The 14,428-nt window shown below is 42.3% G+C and overlaps 1 long non-coding RNA gene across 1 annotated transcript in view; it reads left to right on the top strand.

Annotated features, from left to right (window-relative positions):
- LOC102244153 overlaps positions 1 to 10,363 on the top strand; it is a 14,048-nt gene extending 3,685 nt beyond the window's left edge. Inside the window, exon 3 of the long non-coding RNA XR_001361372.1 lies at positions 10,245 to 10,363. This is a non-coding gene — a long non-coding RNA (uncharacterized LOC102244153). The remainder of the gene's footprint in view (positions 1 to 10,244) is intronic.
- Positions 10,364 to 14,428: the final 4,065 nt, after the last annotated feature.

Consider the following 14,428-nt stretch of genomic DNA (forward strand, 5'->3'; position numbering starts at 1 on the left):
CCACTGATACTAGCAGCGAATATTTTAGCAGCCAATTGCCACGTCATTAGTTTTGGACTGACTTGTTTGGTGTGGACAACAGGAAACAGTTCACTTTTGGAGAACAAGAAAAATAGGTTTATTTGTGTTAACGTTTATTAATTTGCGCAGTTATTCAGTGTCTGGTAAGTTAATGTTCAAGAAAAAATACTAATTTTTATTAAAATGTCCTATTTTATGTTAACGATTATTCATTTATCTCAGCCCTTTGTATTCAGCATGTCTCTATCAAAATAAACCCACGCTTCTATGAAAATTGAAGCTTTTGTTTTTTTGCGGCCCACTAAACTTAAACCTTGTTTATTTGGCCCGTGTTAGCCTTTGAGTTTGACATGCTTGACGTACATCCTTGTGTCCTACACACGTCCTTCACAGAGCCTGTTCAACCATGGTTCCTTCTCAGTGAATTGCTACTCATCATGTTTTTACCCCATCTTGTTGGTGTATTTCTTTTTTTTTTTTTAAGTATATTTTTATTGATTTTAGAGAGGAAGAGAAAGAGACAGAGAGATAGAAACATCAATGGTGAGAGAGAATCATTAATTGGCTGCCTCCTGCACACCCCCTACCAGAGATCGAGCACGCAACCTGGGCATGGAACCGTGACCTCCTTGTTTATAGATCGATGCTCACCATTGAGCCACACCAGTGGGGCATGTTGGTGTTTTGTCTCTCCCTATCCTGAAATGCATCCACATTTCCACACATCCTTAATCCTGGTCCTCCTGTCAAGGGAAAGGTGTACTGTTGTGTTGCAACCTGTGCTCCTGGTCACACCCTTTCAGGTCTCCCACCTTCCATCTCTCTCTCTTGCCTGTCCCTCTCCCACTCATTGTGACTGCTAGAAGCTGTGTTGGTCGCCAAACTCTTTTTTTCTACCCGGAATACTTTCTTCCTTCCCATCCTCCCACCCCCAACCCTCATCCTTCAGCAGCCATCTGTGGAGCATTCCTGTACAGGTATCTCAACACTTAGAACAGCGGTCGCCAACCGGTGGTCCGCAGACCACTGGTGGTCCGTGAGGTCCAAAAGGTTGGCGACCACTGACTTAGAAAAAGCTCCTGGCGCCCATGAGACACTGAAGAAAGGAATGAATGGGTGACAGGGTGAGTGAGTGAGTGGAAAAGTGAACAAAGGGATGTCCTGGACCTGAAGATGCCTCTTTTTATTCCCTTAACCCCTTCCACACTCTTCTATACTGGCACCTGTCATTGCATTATCATTACTGTTTGCAGGATGGTCTCTCGGACTCAGACCTGAGCAGGGCGCAGATCTCGGTCTTCTCATTTTCATGGTCTGGTTAGTTCCTGTGTAGTTCCTGGGGAGTAGAAGCTCTGTAGACAGTAACCTTATAGGTCTTTGCAGTTCTGTGAGCCCCTGTGATATGACTACCAGATAAAATAAAACAGTAGTAGATTCAATATTTTTTGGAACGAAGCAGGTATTGTAAGTAAATACTAATCCAAAACTATAATGTAGTAACTTGGCAAGTTGCTCATGTTTGAAAAAGCAGAGACTTGAGTAGATCACTGTGTTTGATAAATGGCCTTCTTTTGGACGTGCCGTAGGCTTTGAAAGTATTTCCATATAATGGAATGAGGTGTGACATCAGGTCTGTGGGCTTTTAATGAGTTTCAGCGTTTGCTGCTGGGCTTTTAGTGCGTACCTCTGAGCCATCATTTGTTTTTAGCTACCCCGGCCAAGGGCCAGGAGATTCATATTGGCACCAGAATGGGTATCCAGCGATGCCTGACTTCCGGTGGGTTTTCATTTCTTCCTTTTGATTGACACTTACTTAGGCCTTGTGTTATTTTCTTTTCTGTTCCTCTGAGGCTCTGCATATTGAGATTCCCTCTTCATCGAGTTGGTGTCTCGCCTCTGAGGCTGTGCTTCACCCTCTCATGTGCACGTCTCGTTCTGCTGTCCCCTCTTGGCAGTGCCTCTCCTTCCTCTGTGTCCTGACTGTTCCTTCTCTAGGACTCAGCTCTGGGAAGCCTTTCTAGAACCTTGGCCTCGGGTGGAGCTGGGCCATTGTGTCCCTCTCGCGCCTTATTGTCCCTGTTACTTACAGTTGTTTACCTGTTAGATAGCTGTCCTTTGGCCACCGTCACCCTCAGAGGAGGCACTGACTCTGCATGGTCAGCATGTAGCATACGTTTGTTCATATTCATACTGGAAAACAAATGTTTGAATGAACTTCCGGTCTCTGAAAACCCTCATCAGAGCCTCGCAGTGTCAGTGTTTTAACTTGCTGAGTGGTTCACAGTGTACCCATCTTTCCTCTACCTTCTTTCTTTTTAACATTTGTATTTTCTGTGCTACCATGGAGGGGAGGGAGTTGCACCCAGGTGGTCTGGCTCCAGCCCCAGTGCCTGCTTAGTTAAATAAATTGTTTAAAAAGTAAGTCAAAGAAGGTTGGAAGCAAACCAAATTTTCATGGATAAATGAGTGGATAAAGAAATGTGGAGTGTGTGTGCAATGAAATAGTATTCCACCTTAAACAGAAAGGGTATCTGACACATGCTACAACGGAGATGAATCTTGAGGACATTATGCCAAGTGAAAGAAGCTGGTCACAAAAGGACTTGATTCCACTTATATGAGGTGGTAGTCAGATTCTTAAAGGCAGAGTAGAATGGTGGTTGCCAGAGGCTGAGGGGAGGATGGAGTGTTGTTTAGTTGGCAAAGAGTTTCAGTTTTGCAAGATGAAAACTTCTGGAGATTGGTGGCACAACAGTGTGAATGTACTTAACACTATTGAACTGTATATTTAAAAATTGTTGAGATGGTAAATCTTATGTTGTGTGTCTTTTACCATAGTTAAAAATAACAAAAAGTAAGTTAAAGACATTACTTTAAAAAATATAATGAATCTTTTTGTCAACTAATGATTATTGGAGCCAATTCACCGCCAGCAGGTATCCCCAATTGGGGGTGCAGTGAAGAAGGAAACTTTATTCCGTGCAAACAGCTCAATTGTGATACAGCTCGGCTGTGAGGCAGCCCTGGGGCTAGGCGGCCAGGGCCAGGCCCCTCTCTGGTTAGATTGCTCTTCTCTGCTCTGCTCTGCTGAGACAGTCCCCGTTTTTTTCAGCTCAGCCAGGGAGACAAAGTCTTCAGTCTTAGGTGGGAAGGGAAAGTGTGCTCTCAGAGCCAGCAGGGAACTGGCTTATATGGATAGAAGTCCTTATCCCTGGTCCCTTATTGGTCTGTCCTCATGCAAACAAGGACTCCAAATCCCCACAACTTGATTGGTCCAAAAGGCACTGTCCTGATTGTTCATAATAGATTTGTTCTGGTTGGTCGAGCTGAGCAGTTCTGATTGGATGGGAAAAGTGTCAATCCTATTGGTTGACATAGGATCCCAGGAACTCCTTTATGTTTGAAATAGGATCCTAGGAACAGTGTGGGCAGGCAGTTCAGTGCGGAGGCAGGTAGGTCAGTGCGGCCTTCTCCATGAAGTGCCGTCTGCATGAGAGGCCCCTGTGTAGAAACGGCTAGGAGGCTCTTTAAAAAAAAAAAAAATTGAGCCTAAGTAGCCACCAGGAGCCCTTCTATGTAGGTGTCTTTTTCCCCAAGGTTCACACTTAAAAAAAATAAAAATTAAAAATATAAATCTAAAGGGATTTATTTTCTTTGGAGACTTTTCTTTCTCTGAGCTTTATTTTTCATTTGCTCAAATTTTTAAATCACTTTTTTATTTTAAAGTATATTATGTAATAAAACAAACTGTATTTACATTGATAAGATCTTTGAAATTTAATTTTAGACCTTGTTATTTCTTTTCTTAATTTGCTTATATTTGCAGTTAAAATCAGTTTCAAAATTACCCACTTCCTCACTTGTTTTTCTTCAACAAATAGGATCTTATTGCTCATCCAGAAATGCTTGTAGGACACTTAAAAATTTATTTTTATGATTAAGAGCAGAAATGTTTGGTCTGACACAGCAAGAGGGCATGACAAACTCCAGGCTTTGATTTGACTGTTCTAAAGAACCAGCTACTTGTCTTTTTTTTTTTTTTTTTCCATCACACTAATGGACCTTTCATGTGGAAAATCATGACTCTAAAACTGTAAATTACACTCGGGTGCTTGAAAGAGCACCATTTCAAAATGTTTAGCTGACACTTAGGAAGCAGTTCTCTCTTCACTCAAAGGCCCTGACCCGCTATGTAATAGCTTTCCTGAAGAATTGAGAGCGAACCTTGAATCCGGTCAGCCTAGGTTTATGGAGAAGGGAAGGCAAGGAGCTGATGGGGCTGTGTGTGAGGGTTGGGGGGCACGTGGGATGAAAATCAGAGATGGAGGGTGGACAAATGAAATAATTTTAACCCTCTGGAAACTTGCAACTCAATTGTGACTTAGATTTTTATAGCATTACAAACATGATCATATGGTCAAGGGCACCAGAAAAAATAAAGTTCAATCCAAGTTGATGTTTTAATTTTTTCCTGAAGTTCGTTAAAAATATATGGTAATTAGAAATATTAATGTTTACATGTAAGTATTTTAATAAAGAGCTGCATATTTTCGCCCGGCTGGAGTGGCTCTGTTGGCTGTGTATTGTCAGGTGCACCAAAAGGTTGCAGGTTTGATTCCAGTCAGGGCACATACCTAGGTTACGGGTGCGAATGGAAGGCAACCAATTGATATTTCTCTCTCACATCTCTCCCTCTTCTCTCTTTTCCTCTCTCTAAGCATGAGGATTTAAAATGAAAAAAGAGTTGTATATTTTCAGTTCAAGAAACATACATTGAGACTTACTACGCGTTAGGGTTTGAATGCACTTTGTGATTACCGCGTGCATTGGAATTGGATTGGAATCCAGTCTCTGGTGAGGGTGTCAGTCATCTGCAGAGAAAGAAGAAAAATACAGTGAAGTTTTCAAGGAGGTAATATTCACTTTAAAGGAATAACCTTTACTTTGAAGTTCTGGTCTTTTTTCTTATGTATTAAAATTTGAAATATCTATTTTTTAAAGAATATAATGGTAGTTAATATTTAAATTTCTATTTGTTGGAAAGTTAAAGTGTTGGATATAATTTAATAGGATTCTTGGTTCTAAGAAACAGAAATCAACTAGACTAACTTAAACAGGAAGGCAATCTATTGGGAGAATTTTCCAGAGAATTGATAGGAGAACCAGAATCTCAAATACAGTATAAGAAACACTGGCAGCCAGGGCTGCTTGTACCTTTAAATATGTTTTCTAAGTTTATAGTATGTGCCAAAACCCCCCTTGTCCCAAGCCTGTGAGAAATATGCCAAGAAATGGAGGTCTTGATAAGGGGAGAAAAGGGATTAAATGAAAATTAGATTAAGGACCATCACACAATTTATGACATGTGACTTTTATGATAATTTATTGCAACAAAGCGAAATAAAACACTTACCTATAGCCTTGTCCTAATTTGGGTTTTAACCTAAAGTTGGAGTGAGAACTGTACTTGGGTGTAGATTAGCTGATTACATATGGGCTGGTTGAATGGAACCTCCTGATGTTTTGATAAGGAAGGTGATAAAATGGCAAAGGATTTAAGTCTTCAGTTCATTTCAAACACTATTTTTCTTCTAACCTCTTTTCTTAGTCTATACCTTCCCCCTCAAGGAAGGTCTCTAAATTTTCCCTGAGTAAAATCAGGGAGAAAGTTGAGACAAAAAAGTAGATGAATGAAAGAAGATAACTAAATTTTAAAAAAAATATGTTTCTATTGATTTCAGAGAGGAAGGGAGAGTGATAGAGAGATAGAAACAGTGATGAGAGAGAATCATTGATTGGCTGCCTCCTGCATGCCCCCTACTTGTGGGGGGGGGGCGGAGGGGGGCGGGGATGGGGGGAGGATCGAGCCCACAACACAGGCATGTGCCTTTGGCCGGAATCAAACCTGGGGCCCTTTAGTCCACAGGCCAATGCTCTGTCCACTGAGCCAAACCGGCTAGGGGCAAGAAGATAACTAAATTTGAGGAAGAGTCAAAAGTGCACCAGAGAAGTAGCTTCTTGGTTACCCTATTTGCTACACTTCTAATTTCCAGTTATCCATTGACTCATTTCGGTTTGGGGAACAAAAACAAAAGTGCATAGCCACCAACGTGATACTTGTATTCAACGTGGTAGGTGTATTCAGGTAGTCTTCGTCCCTTTGAAGCAGAATGAAGGTGGTATCTAGACATTCCCTTTCTACTGAATTTCTTCTTTAAGTTAGGGGTGCACATGGCTATTGAGCGGCTTGGTGTTGGGGTCATTCTTGAGTGTTTCTGGGGGACAGGCAGTGTAGCATCACAGGGCTCCAGACGCAGGATTGGAACCTCAGTGCTCCTCCTCATTAGCAGTGTGAGTCAGTACAAATTACTTGTCCCCTCTGACCTTCACTTTCTGCATCTGGAAAATGGAATGAATGGTATTTTTTAGAGTTGTTTTACGGATTGAGATTAATGTTTGTGAAGTACTTGGCACATAGTAGGTATGAAATAAATTCTTATCAACATTAACATTCTATACATTTTTACATTCTGAAAGGGAAAAAAATCTCTGTTCATTGGTCCCTCCCTTTTCCTTTCCCTTCTTACATAATTGAGATAATTCAATTGTTTGTTGGTTCATTGATTAGTTAATTGGATATCAACCATGAGTCAGCCATTGCAAGTTGGTGCGGGAGATCCCGGGAGGAGCGTGACATCCTTGCCCTCACAGAGCCCATAGTGTGGTCCATGAGCCGCTGCAGCTGAGTGTTCTGGGATGCAGATCCCTCCGTATTTGAACCCTCCAGAAAGGTGGCAGCGACCAACATGATGTGGGGAGCTGGGACCTGGTGGTCCTGGCCCTTCCACAGGGCCACGGTGGCTGCTGCCACCACTGTGACTGCTCAGAGAGGTGGCCCAGGAGCTGATCTCTTTTTCCAAGTAGCTGCTCTTTGAAAAAGAAACTTCCCTATTTCCACCGTATTTTGGAGCTTGACCAAAATGTTTAGGTCAGAGGTTTAACTTTCTCAGTTCATGATGCCATTAGTGTCTCATTAATTTTTCCAACGCCCTTGACTAAAAGAAATGGCTAACCGTGTTTTTTTAATTTACTTTTTATTTTTTTTTATTAGTTAGGTCCACTAGTTTATGAGTGTGTCCTAACAACTTAGTAGCTGTTTGGAAAAAAAAATACAATAAATTGAAAGAAAAATAGTTTGATCTCATTCCTAAGCCCAATTACTTAATAATGGGATGTGTGCATCTCTTGGGCACTGCACAGCTTCTAAAACGTTGGAATCAGATTACAAACTGCCACTTCATTTTGTGCAGCAGTTGCTTTTTATCACAGTAACTGCTGAAATGTAGTTTCGCAAAGCGGTGATATCATCAGAAGGAATGTAGCTCAATCTAATGTTGAAATGTGAACTACCTTGAGCTAGGAGTTTGCATGATGTCCAACAGGTGTCTAGTAACACATGCTTTGCTTGGAAACTTAAAACATTCTGAAGCACACTGTGAACTCTCTTTGGTGCCCTGGGGTGCCTCAGTGCACAGTTTGAGAACCGTCAATTTAGGGATAAGAATCTGGGGATGTTTTGTAATCCTTCTGTAGCCATCAGCCTCCCAAATAGATGCCTTAAGGGCAGGTTAGAGGTTAAATAACTGTAAGGAGCCAGATTGTAATTTCACCACACACGGACAGGAGGCAGAGATGACATTTCAACCTAATTGGCAAAAGATGAAAATTCCTCCTTTCATTTATGATACGTAGCAGGGAAAGGTCTGGTTTTCACCTCGCAGCCAGCCAGCATTGCACCCTCTTACCAGAGAATCAAAGGATTAGCTGTTTAATACATTGCTTATTTGATAAGATGTTTTTACTTAAGTTTTTTGCTTGGCTCACTTACTATTCTCCCCACAGCGGCTTATATTCCATGGAGTGAGAATTTGCTTGTAAATTATTTTAGCATTATCCCTTCAGGCTTTGGGAGAAAACCAGGGTTATAATAAGGTTTATATCTTTGTGTAACAAGATACAATAGCCGTGCAAATTAGCTAGATCCTAGTAGAAATTAGATCTAGGTGATACAATAATTTTAATTTTTATGAGCTTCAGCTATGAAAAGACTTTCCTGATAGGAATTAGGAGATGTTTTAAAAATTGAGGTAGTTTTGGAACAATAACTAGAGGTGACCTGCTCTACCCAGTCTGAGGATTTCAGAGTAGAGGATCTTGGCAGACAGCTTTCCCATCAAAGGCACCTTCACTGTCTTACCCGGCCTATTTTCAAATGAATGGAAATCAGGGAGCAAGTCACTCTAGATCAGCGGTTCTCAACCTGTGGGTCGTGACCCCTTTGGCGGTCGAACGACCCTTTCACAGGGGTTGCCTAAGACCATCCTGCATATCAGATATTTACATTACGGTTCATAACAGTAGCAACATTACAGTTATGAAGTAGCAACGAAAATAATTTTATGGTTTGGTCACAACATGAGGAACTGTATTTAAAGGGACAGAAGGGCCCTAACCGGTTTGGCTCAGTGGATAGAGCGTCGGCCTGCGGCCTTGATTCCAGTCAAGGGCATGTACATTGGTTGCGGCACATCCCCAGTAGGGAGTGTGCAGGAGGCAGCTGATCGATGTTTCTCTCTCATCGATGTTTCTGACTCTCTATCCCTCTCCCTTCCCCTCTGTAAAAAATCAATAAAATATATATTTAAAAAATAAATAAATAAAGGGCCAGGAGGTTGAGAACCACTGCTCTAGATAATCCTTAAAAGAATGGACTGACATGGTGTCCTGAAAAGGGCCCCAAACTGGGTGTAGCAGATCGTGGTCCTGCTCCCAGCTCAGCTCTCACAAGCCCGGTGACCTGGGCCAGGCTTGTCCTGTACGTGCAGGATGCTCAGCATTCCTGGGCCTACTCAGCCATCACGTCAGCCAGAATGTTGCACCCCCCGCCCCCAATATATTTCCAAACACCCTAGACTACTGTGCTTGAGTTAGACTTGATTCCAGTCCTCATTTAACAGATGAGGAAAGTAAGGCTCAGATTAGCAAAGGGCCCATCTACGGTCAGACATACAAGCACAGCTAGGATCCAGGTCCCCTGCCTGCCTGCCTGGAACTCATGCCGTGCACAGAGCTGCCAAAGACATTTCTTTCAGCTCTAACAATTCAGAATTTGGGGGAATCAAAGGGAGATTGGAGTTACAATCATGAATAAACTTTGAAAGAAAATGGAAATGACAAAAATCCAGTTAACTTGCTAAAAATTTAGATTACTAGATCTAGAATAAAAGCTGCATGATGGCAGCTTTTTAATCTCTTGTTCACTGCTGTCTCCAACTCCTAGAATACTGCCAGGTGCAGAGGAGACACTCAGCAAATTTGTTGATTGCCCGGGTGCACTCTAATTTATGGGTAATATTTACACTTAGGTGATCAGTATTCTGGAAGGATATAAGTTACTGGATTCTTCTGAAGTTTGCTTAGCTGAACTTCATTTCATGTTACTCAGAACCAAATAATGGTCTACAGAAAAAATAGTGTCTGTGATGAATTCTCACTGGCTAGAATATGATATTGGGGGTGGTAGTATGATATTAAATATCTTTGTCATCACCCTGCATGTGGCTTTTTTGTTGTTGTTATGCATTTGAAATGCCGATCACAAAAGAGAGCATGTAATTGAGCATAGCCGGATGTCTGTTGCTTGTGTTGAGAGTGTACATTTCTGATTCCCAAGGTGGGGAAATCAGAAGAAAGCTATGCCTTTGATAACTGCGGCCTTCCCTGACCCAAAGTTGGAAGGCATCTCTCTCTTAAGGATCCCTCAGGCAATGCAGAGGCATGTGTGCCCTCAGCACCAGCTCCTGGGATCACAGCATATGGGGCTTCTATTGCATCATCTTTACAGAAGGAGGTTTACTGAAAGGTGAATGCACTTGGCAACTTTATTCCAAGAAATTGGGTGATGTGTACACAGTCTCCTTTTCACTCACAACTTTGTAGATTTTATTTTTCCTGGTGTTCAGACCAAGCTAGAGAAGGACTGAGTTGTTCAGAGTAGCATCCCAGGTGGGGAGAAGTGGAAAAAAGGAACCTCACCACCCGGAAAAAGGAACCTCACCACCCGGAGTCAGTTTTCAACCATTGCACCTCCTTGCACTCCAGCCCTGAGGGTGGGAAGGCAAGCGTGGTTTGAAATGAATGTTTTCAATACATTGTCCTTTCAGGAAACCTCTAGAGACGGTTAATGGTGAACAAGTGCATCCGACTAGTGGTCCCCAAAGTGTTTTCCAGAGATGATGAGTGCTATGGATGCTTTTCAAAGGGAGGTTTTGGCGATCAGACACATTTGTAGGGTCCAAGGCACCTTGGCCTTAGTAAAGGTCTGGAAGTTCTAAAGTAAAGACACATTCTGGTTTAACCTCCCAGCTCCCAGCTTTCTTCCTCGAAGGCTCCTTTTCCAGCATGCCATGTCTTAGCCCCTTTAAGAGCAGTGTGCCACCAACCGGCCTTTGAAAATACTGCCCAGAATCCAAAACCTGATTCTGAGTTTGCTTTGCACCTGCTCGTGGTCCTAGGCTAAGCCAGCGTTCCTCAACCCTTGATTTGGAGCTTTCAGAAAGTGCACATTCCCCAGCCCAGCCCCAGAGTTTCTGATGCTGTGTCTGGGCTGGTGCCAAGTTGTCTACGTTTTTGAGAAGCCCTGTGAGTGGTCTTTCTGTTTCTAGAGGTTGAAAACCACTCTCCTTGGAAAAGGTTTCTAAGTTCCACTTCTTTTCTCTGAGGCTGCAGGAGGTGTGTCCGCTTCATAATTCTTTTTGACGTTGAGTATGCTTCCTCAAGGGACTTGGTTTCACGATGAAGGAACACTGATGTGATGTGATGGCTCAGCCTCTGGGCCTCTCCCGCGGGGCATGCCTGGGCCTGGCACCGCTCCTTGGCAGGTGTGTCCAGGCACCGCTCCTTGGCAGGTGTGGTCCCGGACGTTGCTGGAAGGGCATAAATGGTAAAGAGGAGGACCGCTGTCAGGGTCCTGTTCCTGAGCGCCCCACGTGGGTGCTGCTGACCGGGAACCCCGCTCTGTCAGTAAGTGAGGATTTGGTAATGTGGCGTTGACCTGATGTTCCCTTGGAGAAATGCTCACTGTTACGGTTCTTCCCGTCTTATATCTCATGGCCTAACGTCTTCTAGAATCTCTGCTCCTCCCCATCATACCGTGAGAAACCAGGCAGGAAATAGCTGAGTAAGATTAGTGGTTTTAGAGTAACCACTCCGGGAATTAACACGGGGCTAGAGAAGCGGCGTGGTGCAGCCACAGGCGCTCGGCTGGATTTCTCCAAGAAAGGGCCCAGGCGAGAACGGAGGGCACTGAAAGTAAGTCAGAATCCACCCGATCTACCTACGCCGCCAAGGCTGTGTGACAGCTGGTGGGAAAGGCCCCAGTAGCTGCATGTTTCATCAGAAGCAGGAAAATCAAGCTTGTCTGCATGTGGTTGATGAGGTGCCTTGATGAGGATCATTTTTGCTTTTCCTTCTTCATTTATGTGTGGTCATTAGTCTTGCCGCAAAAATTGCACCACTAGTTACTCTAAAGGAAGGCAGCCCCCCTTCCTGTTCATTTAGGGTTGGAGGAGCGACCAGTGACTGGCCTGCGTTCTCTCTGGGGTGCTCTGAGTGATTCGCCTAAGTGTGGGCCACAGGAAAACAACTGGGAACCAATTTCTGCAGAGTGTTCCAAGCACAGTGTAATTTATTTTACATAAATAATTCCCTTATTTATTCCCTAGAACAGCTTCTGGAACTATTCATTATTAGTTTTTTAATTTATTTTTAAAAATACATTTTATTGATTTTTTACAGAGAGGAAGGGAGAGGGATAGAGTTAGAAACATCGATGAGAGAGAAACATTGATCAGCTGCCTCCTGCACACCTCCGACTGGGGATGTGCCCGCAACCAAGGTACATGCCCTTGGCCGGAATTGAACCTGGGACCTTTCAGTCCGCAGACCGACGCTCTATCCACTGAGCCAAACCAGTTAGGGCTCATTATTAGTTTTTTAAATAAAGATGAGACATGGCGGCTCGGAGAGAGAAGCTGTACACAGACAAAGAGTGATGGGGCCGGAATTCAAATTTAAATCCATTCAAGTCTGAAGTCCACTCTGATGTTCCCCCAGTCCATCGTGCTGTCTGTTGCTGGTACACATGGCAGTGGTGCCATCACTCTTGCATCTGAGTATCATCTTTGCAGTTGAGCAGGATAACAAGCTCTTAATAAAAAATAAAGAGATGGGCTTATAATGCTTTATTGCTTACTCTCTAGTGCTACAGTCATGAACCGAAAATGCTTTCTGTTACCAGTCATTCTGGGACAGACTCTGAAAGAAAAGAATATGGTTGCAGAGGATCGATTCATTTTTCTCTGTTGAGTCTAGTTAGGTTACATGTCGTTGGATTTTATAAATAAGCATTTGGTTTTTGAATAAGCAATTAATCGTGTTCACTAGCAGTGGGTCTCACGTCTAGAATTTAGTGGCATTAGCTAGAACTTTATAATGGCATAAACATTTTCCTGGAGGAAATAGAATATCACCATGTGATATAAAGCTAACATTAGCAAAATAAACATTAATCCGAGGTTGACTGTTAGCTTAAGCTTTCTCTTAATTCAAAATCCAAGCTAAGCCTTACTCTGTAAAAAAAAAAAAAAAAAAAAAAAAAAAAACACCCAAAAACTTTATTACCACTCAGTTTGAAATTCTAATGGGAAAATCACCATAGACTTGCAAAAATGCAGTATGAGTAATATTAACTGTCTCCATAATTTAATTACAGAATTCCAAATACTATTGCCTGGGAGGCACATGACTGTAAGCTTCCAGGTTGAAGGGCCACAGATTTCTCAAATATTAGCTCTGGCTGGTGATCATTTAGTTTGACTCTTATGTTCTACAGGTGATTCAAGTATAGAGGTCGAGTGACCTTTCCAAAGCCCCAAGGCCGGTCTCGCCATAGATAGTGTTGCCTTTAACTGGAGTATTTTGAAGAAACGCTTCAGCCAAGGCTATTAATGTAGCAGACTATTAGGCTTGGCCCACTTTGCGCTTCTAATGTGTCATTTAATCATAACCGAGCAACATGAACACATCCCAAAGCTGCAGACTGCATAGAGTGACAGTTGTCAGTGTTCAGCCTCATTGAGTTGTGTTCTGTCAAACCCACAGTAAAAGCAGGTGGCCAACAGAATTTGTAAACCTTTGGAATTTTATTCCAGTTGCTCAGTTACTACAGAGCAATCACTGGGTTTTTGTTGGCAGTTTCCACCTAAATATGGAGGCTGTGTGGCTTGTCTAGTGCAAGGTAGCGGGAAGGGGACCGGATAATGTAAATAAGCTGAAACCGAAAGCCTGCAAGTGAGCGTAATCCAAAGCAAGACCTATAATTGAAGTAATTGGATTTGTAATGGTTGACAATTTTAACACATTGTATGCGGGCCGTTTTTGCTAATTTTTTGCGCAAATGGCAACGTTCAGTAAAATTACGATAACTTTAGTTTTACATATTTTTTTTTCAATGAAACTTTTTGTGATTTACTATAAAATGTATACTGAATTATTTTTCTTAAATTTTAAACAGACAAATACTGGAAAACTCACTGGAAATTGTGTTTACCAGTCAACGTAAAACGTATAAATACGTTTCCCGTATACAATGTGTTAATGGAAATTGAATGTAGTTCTCTGCTGTTATGTTGTTCTGAATACTTGCTTCTTATTAACAGAATGGACTGAGACATTCGTAGCCTGGTAAGTTTTGAGAAAAGGTCACTTAGCATGAGATCAAATGACCTTACTTTTATTGTAATGTTAGAGGCTGGTTTGATATTATATATACTTCATAGGTTTGCACTGGGGTCAGTGCAGCTTAGAATGTTTTTTTCTCTCCAAAGTATGTGTGTCCTTGTCAGTGTCTGCCCTCTGTGGTCTAATTTGGCTATTGGGCCACTCCATTCACCAAGACTTCCAGCTGAAAATCTTTGGAGGCATCTCACAACGGTACCTGTTAAAATGTCTCTTTCTTCAGAGTTAGCATGTTAGTAAAAACTCTTTCTGCTACAAGATATAAACAACCCAGTTCATAATGGCTCAAGCAAAAAAGGGAATATATTGGTTTATATAAACATCCAGGGGTGCAACTGGATTCTGGGATTCCTTGGTTCAGGGACTCAGAGCTTTTGGCTCTACTCTTTATGTTGGCTTCATTTTAGGTAATAGCAAAAGTTACACCATCTCTAGATCTAAGTATTGCTGAAGGGTGAGCATGCTTCTTAACGTTTGAGCAAATCCCAAGAATGACTCTCATTGGCTTTGATTGGGTTATGTTTCCATCTCTAAACCAATCACTAGGCCT

The sequence above is a fragment of the Myotis brandtii genome, unplaced genomic scaffold (genome assembly GCF_000412655.1).
Source record: "Myotis brandtii unplaced genomic scaffold, ASM41265v1 scaffold103, whole genome shotgun sequence".
Taxonomy (NCBI): domain Eukaryota; kingdom Metazoa; phylum Chordata; class Mammalia; order Chiroptera; family Vespertilionidae; genus Myotis; species Myotis brandtii.